Source organism: Sus scrofa, chromosome 1 (assembly GCF_000003025.6).
Source record: "Sus scrofa isolate TJ Tabasco breed Duroc chromosome 1, Sscrofa11.1, whole genome shotgun sequence".
Lineage (NCBI taxonomy): Eukaryota > Metazoa > Chordata > Mammalia > Artiodactyla > Suidae > Sus > Sus scrofa.
In genome coordinates this window covers 49,712,312-49,722,312 of record NC_010443.5, presented here as the reverse complement: position 1 = coordinate 49,722,312, position 10,001 = coordinate 49,712,312, and the positions used below count along the sequence as shown (strand labels likewise).

Below are 10,001 nucleotides of genomic sequence, written 5' to 3'. Positions count from 1 at the left end.
TGTTTCAGGTAGAGGAAACACTCTTTGTGATGACCTTGAGGCAGGAAAGAGCTTATTGTGTTGGAAAATTTAAAGAAAGCCAGTGTGGCTGGAACATGAACTCAAGAATAGGAGCAGAAGAGGTGAGGCTGTGTCCAATCACAGTCTTGTAGGCCATGTTAAATTATTTTATTTTTTTCTAAGTGAAGTGGGAATCATTGGAGTGCTTTTAACAGGAGTGTGACACGGTCAGATGTATATTTTTAAAAGATTGCTCTGGCTATTGTACTGAAAATAGCTGTAGCAAAGTCGGCAGGGTTATCAACAGATACAATAATCTAGGCGAGGCGTTAAAGCAGCGGCAGCTGGGAGGAAGAGAATCAATATATTTCTGTTGTTGAGTTGATAGGACTTGGAGGTAGATTAGATGCAAGTGATAAGAAGGGAAGAGGGGTTAAAATCAGCTCTTAGTTTTGAACAACCAGGTGAACGGTGATACCATCCATGGGAATGTAGAAGACACAGGATAAAACCTGGCTGGGGTGAGTATTGTTGGCACTATATTTTATTTGTTTTTGTGGGTTTTTTTTTTTTCATTTTTTCTTTTTATCTTTTTAGGGCCTCACTGGAGGCATACAGAGTTTCCCAGGCTAGGGGTCTAATCAGAGCTACAGCTGCCAGACTACGCCGCATCAACGCAGGATCTGAGCTGCGTTTGCAACCTACACCGCAGTTCACAGCAATGCCAGATCCCCCACCCACTGAGCCAGGCCAAGGATCAACCCACAACCTCATGGTTACTAGTCAGATTCATTTCTGCTGTGCCACAGCTGGACTCCGGCACTATATTTTAGATAAATGAAATTCGAGATGCCTATAAGACATTGAGTTGGAGATAACAAACAACTGTCTGATACAAACAATAGAAGAGTAGGTCTGGAGCTTAGATACATATAGACATTTGGAAGTTACCAACATATAGATTGTATAGAAAACACTTATAAGAAGTACACCTATTCCGTGCATGGGAAATATTCAGGATACATAAATAGGTATATTTAAAAAATTATTTTATTGATATATAATTGATTTACACTGTTGTGTTAATTTCTGCTGTATAGCAAAGTGATTCAGTTATACATATGCATGTATTCTTTTTCATATTCTTTTCCTTCATGGTTTATCACAGGATACTGAATACAGTTCCCCGTACTATACAGTAGAAGCTTGTTGTTTATCCATCCTGTATATAATAGTTTGCATCTGCTAATCCCAAACTCCCAATCCATCCCTCCCCCATCCACCCTCTCCCTTGGCAACCTCAAGTCTGTCTGTAAGTTTTAAATAGGTATATTCTACCACAAAGTTAAATTCACCATTTTTGATATCTCAGATTATAAAAACTTTAGATTTTACTCTAGAATGGGCTTTAGTGCCTAACAGGATATTATGGAAACTTTAGGATATATTTCAAGATGGAATTCTTAATTAGCTTTAAAGGCTACATTCTGCCAGGCAAAAGGTGAATAATTCAATTATGATCCTCTAATGCAAAACTTTAGCTCTTCTCAGTTTTGCATTTGTTACCTGGCTTCCGCTATTGGGCCCAAAGGATTTTTTCTTTATCCCTTTCACAGATGGTTGAGGACATTTGTATGAAGTCACTAATTAGGATGACTGCATTATATTCTTCTTCTTGCCTTTTAGCTGTTATGATAATCAAAATTAGCATTTTGGAGTAATCTTTTACACCTTCAAATTGTTTTTAAAAACACTAATTATTCCTCAATACACTCTTGTGTAAAAGGAATGTTTTTATGGATTTAAGGATGGGAAAACAGGTAAATTGATACAATTTTGACAGCTGTTGTTTATTTCAACTGTCAGTGAAATTGCTAGATGAAATTTCTTAGCTGGGGAGTACAATGTTACTTTTGAAAGAAGAGAGTGACAAAGAATGAGGTCATGGCCATAGGAAAGTTAAGTTTCAGTTATTCTAAAAACTAAGAGATTGAATCCTAAGTAGTTGAATTATCATCTATGTAATTAAATAAGAAAATAACCATATATATAAACTTTTATATATGAAAGCTATATATATAACTATACATTAATTTAAATCTTTAAAATGCTATATGTTATATAAAACTATGCCTATATATAATACATGAGCATATAATTTTATATATATTTTATACATACAACTAAAATTTCCTCTTTATCAGACTTGGAATGTCAACAATTTTACATAAAATATTTGGAAAAAACTTTTCATCTTCATAATCTAAATAAATAAACATAATTTAATATTTATAAATGATTTAGGTTCATCCCTATACACCTTCTCTATTGCATTGCCCTACAGTATTGTGAGGCCCCCCCTCCCAGGAGCCGGGGAAGGTTTCCTTCTGGTCTCTCCACAAGAGGGCAAACAAAGGATGATGGTACTCCTGTCTTTATCTGCTTTCAGTACTCTGCTCCCTGTTCCTGTCTATAACTCTTTTCCTAACTTTTCCTTAATTTACTTATTTCTTACCAGTCTCAGCAGACTAAGTCCATGCCCAAGGAACTCTACTGAGTAAAAATCAACGAAAAGGTAAGTTTTTTCCTACTTTTTTATTTATTTATTTTTTATTAAGCTCCTTAGCTCTGTTTAGAGAAGTGAGTTATAATCAAAATTATAGAAATCCATTATACTTATCAGACATATACACATGAGTACGTATCATTTTATACAAATCATATAGCTACATACAAAATGATTCTGGATTACTAAATATAGATTTTCATTTGGATTATCTTTCTATAGAGCCGTGAACACAGCTAATTAAAAAATTTGCAATATGGATTTATTCCAGGAACGAAAGTATAATTTAATAATTTTTTAAAAAAATCATTAGATAGAATTCACCACATTAATAGATTAAAGTGAAACTGACAGCACTGATGGCCTGAACTTATTCAGAACACAGATTGGGACTTGAACACATGTACTGGGACTCAAAGTCAGCCTAAACCCAGATTGGGATGTGAACCCACATGCCGGAACTTGAACCTGGCCAAAACCCAGGTTGGTACTCAAACCCACGGTTTATTTCTTTTTAATTTTATTTATCTTTTAAAATGACTCGATGAATTTTATTACATTTATAGTTGTACAACAATCATTGCAACCAAATTTTATAGGATTTCCATCCCAAGCTCTTAGCACATCTCCTCATCCCCCAACCTGTCTCATTTGGAAACCATAAGTTTTTCAAAGTCTGTGAGTCAGTATCTGTTCTGCAAAGATGTTCATTGTGTCCTTTTTTTAGATTCCACATGTGAGTGATACCATATGATGTTGATGTCTCACTATCTGACTGACTTCACTTAGCATGATAATTTCCAAGTCCATCCATTTTGCTCAAAATGCTATTATTTTGTTCCTTTTAATGGCTGAGAAATATTCCATTGTGTATATGGACCACATCTTCTTTATCCACTCCTCTATCGATGGGCATTCAGGTGGTTTCCACATCTTGGCTGTTGTATAGAGTGCTGCAATGAACATTGGAGTACATGTGTCTTTTCGAGTCATGGTTTTCTCTGGGTAGATGGCCAGGAGTGGGATTGCTGGATCAAATGGTAATTCTATGTTTAGTTTTCTGAGGAATCTCCATACTGTTTTCCACAGTGGTTGCACCAATTTACAATCCCACCAACAGAGTAATAGTGTTCCTTTTTCTCCATGCCCTCTCTAGCTCTTACAGTTTGTAGACGTTTTGATGATGGCCATTCAGGCCAGTATAAGGTGGTACCTCATAGTGCTTTTTTTTTTTTTTTTTTTTTCTTTGTCTTTTTGCCATTTTCTTGGGCCGCTCTCGTGGCATATGGAGGTTCCCAGGCTAGGGGTCGAATCGGAGCTGTAGCTGCTGGTCTACACCAGAGCCACAGCAACGTGGGATCCGAGCCACGTCTGCAACTTACACCACAGCTCACGGCAATGCCAGATCCTTAACCCACTGAGCAAGGCCAGGGATCGAACCCGCAACCTCATGGTTCCTAGTCAGATTCATTAACCACTGAGCCACGACAGGAACTCCCCTCATAGTGATTTTGATTTACATTTCTCTAATAATGAGTGATTTGAACATCTTTTCATGTGTTTTTTTGGCCATCTGTATGTTTTCTTTGGGAACCCACAGTTTTAAATTAGAATCACCCTGTGTCTGGACTTAACTGAGATTCTGGTTCTTTACCTTCTGTGCATAAGGAATTCAGCAAGAGACAAAGTGATAGGCAAGAAATAGATTTATTAGGATAGGATACTTGTGAGAGATGCAAGTGGGCAGGCAAAGAAGTTCTGCCCTGAGGATCCAGTGGGCTACAGTTTTATTATCCAAGGGGAGTAAGTGTCAGAAAAGACCACCTCTTCCTTTCTGGGAGTACTAGCTCCTCCTGATATCCAGTAAGGTGTCTATTCAAATCAGCAGAAGGGCGATGAGTCCAAAAACTCCTGCCCTTGGTCTGAATCTGAATGCAGGCCTCTTCCTATCCCCCACCCAATGACCTGAGGAAATTCTCACACTCCAGTAGCCAAGCAAGCCTGCCTTGTTCTGATGGCTTTTTTGAGAAATTTATTAACTAACTGTGATCTCCCAAAGTCCCCTAGATTTCCCTCTCTATGTATGATCCTCTGCTGGGACCTTTATAACTACCTGTGCCTACTCTATCCATATCAAAAGGATAAAATAATTTGATCATCTCAATAAATGCCAATAAATATTGCTAAAATTCAACACATTTCCAGAAAACTGGGAATCCTTCTAGAAAGGATAACTTTCTAAATTTTACAAAAACTATCTATTAAAAATCTATAGCAAACAACGTAGTTAATAGTGAAATATTGAATGCTTTCTCCAGAGGAACAAGACTAAGATGTCCATTCTTACCACTTCTATCTAATATTTGTATTAGATGTGCAATAAAGCAAAAAGAAAAATTACAATTCTTAGAAAATAAGGAAAACTGTCATTATTCACAATGACATGATTACATTCATATAAAATCTAAGAAAAAAATAAAACCCTGTAAACAAAATATTAGAAATAATGAAAGATATTTAATTAGGTTGCAGGATATAGGTCAATATCCAAAACCAATCATATTTACATTACAAGCAACAAACAATTAAATTTAAAAACAGTATCATTTACCATAGCACCAAAAATCATATAGGTAGAAATAAACCTAGTATAACTGCATAAAAAACTGTATAATATTGCTGAGAGAAATTAAGGAAGGCTAAATAAATTGAATGATTTACCATGTTCATGGATTAGAAAATTTAATATTCATTTCTCTGTAAACTGATCTGTATATTCAATTCAATCACAATCACAGTCCTAACAAGGCTTTTTGAGGAAAACGAGAAGCTAATTCTAAATAGGTAGAGATTCAAAGGATCTAGAAAAAGGAAAAGCAATCTATACAAAGAAGAATTAAACTGGACACATATTAACATACTTCTTTCCTAAGAAGAACAAAATTGAAAATATACTAACATACTAGTTACCCAGATTACATATAGGTAAATAATTACCATATCAAGTCTTCTACAGCATTTATTTTTCAGGGGATTTAATGGATAGGAGCCACAAGGATGCTGGAAAAATTCTCTGCCTCTACTTGTGTGATAGTTTACATGGTTATATCTGTATGCAAAAACTCATCAAGCTAAACACTGAAGATTTGTGTATTTTAATGTATATAAATTGTACCTCAACTTAAAGATAAAACTGGTCATGGGGAAGCCTTCACATCTGGAAGGTGCATTCTGTCAAAGGGGAGTGCACAGAAAAAAATTTCAAAGCACACAACAAAGTCTGTTATCAGAAGAGAAAGAAATTTATTCCCAAGAACAGGAAATAATAGAGCAATATGAAAAAAATGTTAAAATAACCATGTTTAAAATCAGAAGGATAGCAGACATAGAGAACAACAACTTGTGGTTGCCAAGAGGGAGGATGAGTAGAGGAAGGATGGATTGGGAGTTTGGGGCTAGCAGATGCCAACTATTAGTTATAGAATGAATAAGCAATAAGGTCCTACTGTATAGCACAGGGAACTGTATTCAATATCCTGAGATAAACCATAATGGAAAAGAATATAAAAATGTATGTATATATATTTATAACTGAATCACTTTGCTATACTGTAGTAATTGACACAATATTGTAAATCAGCTATACTTCAATAAAGACAAAAAAATCACAAGAATAAGTCAAAGGTTTATCAAAGAGATAAATGACAGCCTAAAACCCATAAAACCAAGACAAAATAGTCTATGTAATGTATGCTTATAAGATAGTATGTTAAGTATGTATGTACTTATCATCTTCCTCTCTCTTTCTCTCCTCTCTCCCTCAAGTTCTGTTTAAATTTAAAATCCATGTTTTGTTTCTTTTTTGCAATAGATGCTTCCATAAAGAGCTAAAAAAAGAAGCTATTTCAATCCCATGCTGTTGATATTGAAGTATTTCGAGTTTAGTGAAAGGTGGAATTAGTAAATATAGATTAGGAAGTTAAATATCTGTTATTTAATCTAAGAAAAGCGAATTTACATTATATTCATATTTAAAGTTTTTTCCACATCTTAGTTATCATAAAATACAATACTTATAAAATCAAGTAAGTAACTAATAATACAATGGGCAAACTATGTAAACATGGTCAATACAGTACTTTGACATTTCTCCTATCTATACTCCAAAATATTTCATCTGCTTTTGTATTCTAATGCAGTATGTGTGAACTGCGCAAAGAAAGATGTAGAGTGAGCACCTTTTAGTTGTGAAAGAACAGAAATAAAATGTTTACAAGATTCCAAAAGACTTTGTTGTTCTTATACTAAAATGCTCAATTCTGTGTCATATCAATCCAGTAGCATGACTCTAAAAATGAGTCAAGATGCAAATACTGGCCTTATACCCAGAAGATAAATCACTTGAAAGGTCCAGTGGTACAATAAACTGACATTTCAGAGAACTTGTCAGGATACATTTTTGTCTTATGATGCAGACAAACCATAATAAATTCAGACTAGAGACAGTATTTTACCTTTGTTTCTGTTTTGCAAATTATTACTGAAGTGATTTATGGGAAATATTTAAGCTAAAATTTTTACATTAGTGATGAATTTACCACTTGGAAGTACAAAGCATAGTTAGTTGCTTTATTTTATATCCTAAAGTTTGTTACACTGGGTAAACTGCTCTCAGTTCCAGAAGAAGAATAGAGTTAATCCCATGTGAGCTGACATCTATGCTCTTAACTTTGCTCCTTGACATTTTGTCCATGATTAGTGTTGACTCCTCAGCCATGCAGACTTGGTACATTACAGGAGATATCCAGGACTCACCCAGGGAAACCCAGGGAGCCACAGTCAGTTAGGCTAGGGATATATTCCTAAGCAATTTCATTCCTAGGTTTGGTGAATTAGTTCAGCATATATGGACCAAAGGAAGCAAAGGCCTTCTTGCACGAACAGCTGGCATTGTATTATCTGGCTATCTCACAGCCAAGAGAGATAATTAATTTTAATTTTTCACCTTTTGGGTAATAGCCTGGGTTGGATTAGTTCTAGATGTTTAGTTGTATCTGTTGGTAGGAGAGGGCATTTATTTTGGATTTGAGACTTGAATTTCAGATCAAGAGAGTAACATCCAGTCAGGGAACCCTTTCCAAACCCACTTCCCATGTTATTCAATTACCCCTGGAAACACACTATAATAATAATAATAATAGAGCCTATTATTTATAAGCACCAACTAGGAAAACCTTGCCTTAACTTAGTTGATTAAATGAAGTTAATTGATATGGACTTGTTTCAGTTTAAGTGTTTTTTTGGTTTTGTTTGGTTTTTGCATATATTTATAAAATGTATTTATATTTTTGTTGCAATTGCATGTAAACATCATGTTTTAAAACAAACATGGTAGTTGTCTACATTGATGCACAATTTAGCTAGTTTGGTCCTTTATGCTCTGTATAAGGTCCAGGGCAGTGTTGTTATTTGAGTCATATTTGAATCTGCTATCACTCATTATCAGTTTTGTAATCTTGGATTCATCACCTTACCTAATGAAGATATAATTGTGCCAACTTCATCAGGTTGTTGCAACACATTTAGTACAATGTGTGATGAGGAACAATATATAACACGCAACTGTTAAAATTCTTCTTTTTAAAATGTTAGCAAGGCCTCATTTTCATAAGGAAAGTTTCCAGAGATCAGGGATAGTATTTATAGAAAAGACTCTTGGTAAAATTCCCAATATTGCACAATGTGCCAGAAGGATTCTGAAGAATGCTGTTCGATTGTGTGATTCTGAATGATCAGGTAAGAAGGATTCAGAATTTAGGAGCTTTCTGGTGCCACAGATACATGAGTCAGTAGAATGTAAAGTGATAATAAATTCAGAGATTACATGACATAATTTAGTAGCCTTTCAATGGTCTGCTAGCTGTTCTTTGATAATGATGTTGTCCTGCCTTAGCCAAATTTACTGCTGTCATTAAGTAGGGAAATTAAATTCCTGTCGTTATCAACATCCTATTGCTTAGCATCAAAAGGACAGCTCTTTGTTTTGTAGGAGTGGGTTTCTGATAATAGACCTTAAAGCTTAGAGCAGGAAGGGCCATCACTTTTAGAGGAGCATCACTGAGATGCTCTGTTGATGGTGGAAATGTCAGCAGGTGTTCACAGATATTTTTATTCTTATGTTGCCTTTGTAAAATAGGCTCTTTTGCAATTTTATGCACAAATTCACACTTTCAAATTTTTTAAAAAAAGGAAAATAAAAACAAGTCATTTGGATGGAAGGGAAGGGAATGTCAGGATCATATATTCAATTTCATCTCTGAAGATATAGAAGAGCTCCATGTTTTAATTTTGAGCATCTTCTAATTGTACTGTTTAAAATAAACATTGTGGTTCCATTTTAAACCCAGGCATCAAATTCTCTTTGGAATTTTTGATCATCTTGTTTAGTCAGAAATGTTAATGTCTTTCAATTAGCTTGTCTACAATTTGTATAGGAGGTTCTTTTATTTTCTTGTGAATTCTTCAGCTATATAATTGGATACACTTCGATAATCCTTTGTATTTATTCAGTTTTAAGCCCTCTGTTGCTCTCTGTGCTCCAACTTTTCTAGAATCATATGCCTGATATAAAGTTTAACTTTTAAACTTTGAAGTGAATTCAGAATACTTTTCTTTGAAAATTTCATAATATACCTTTGAGATTATTATGAAAAATAACTCATTATGGATAGGAAAATGTATACATACATATATTTATTATATGTATATTATACATAATTTATATATATTATATTAAAGTGTATTCTTTTAAAATTACATATACATTTGTTATTCACATTTATATAGCAAATTTCATATGAAAATAAAAATGTACTTAATAGCAAGTATATAGAAATACTAACTTCAGGAAGTAGGAGACTAGATTGCCCTGATCTGAGATACAAATTATACATTACAGGAATTCTAGCTTTCTCTATTTAATATTTAACACAAGGAGAAACAGAAGAATCAGATTCCAATTTAGCCAGTATCTACTCTGTCCCAAGATCTCCTTTAATTCCTGGGAATCCTGGAGAGAGACAAGGAAGAGTGAATGCCATATCGGGATTTGTAATCCATCATTTTCTCTCCTCTTCATTATATTTTGACTTTATTTTTGGTAAGTGGTATAGGGTATATTAGAAATTTAGCATTGCTGATAATTAAATCCATTGTTGAGGCTTCTCTTTCCCTCCTAATGTGTGTCAGAATAATCTTTCATTTCTGTGATTATTTTTTATCTGCATCTCCTCTTTCCTCATTTGTTCTTTTTTTTCTCATGTAGATGCTATTTGTTGTTTTACCACCATAATATTTTAGAGAAAATGTTTACTATAGAGAAAATATATTGAAAGTGAACATTTGGATATCTTTTCATTATTTAGCAATGTGTGCC

General features: G+C 34.2%; 1 long non-coding RNA gene across 1 annotated transcript in view; it reads left to right on the top strand.

Annotated features, from left to right (window-relative positions):
- Positions 201-10,001, top strand: part of LOC110256955 — a 34,317-nt gene continuing 24,516 nt past the window's right edge. Inside the window, exons 1-2 of the long non-coding RNA XR_002339045.1 lie at positions 201-521; positions 2,519-2,575. This is a non-coding gene — a long non-coding RNA (uncharacterized LOC110256955). The remainder of the gene's footprint in view (positions 522-2,518; positions 2,576-10,001) is intronic.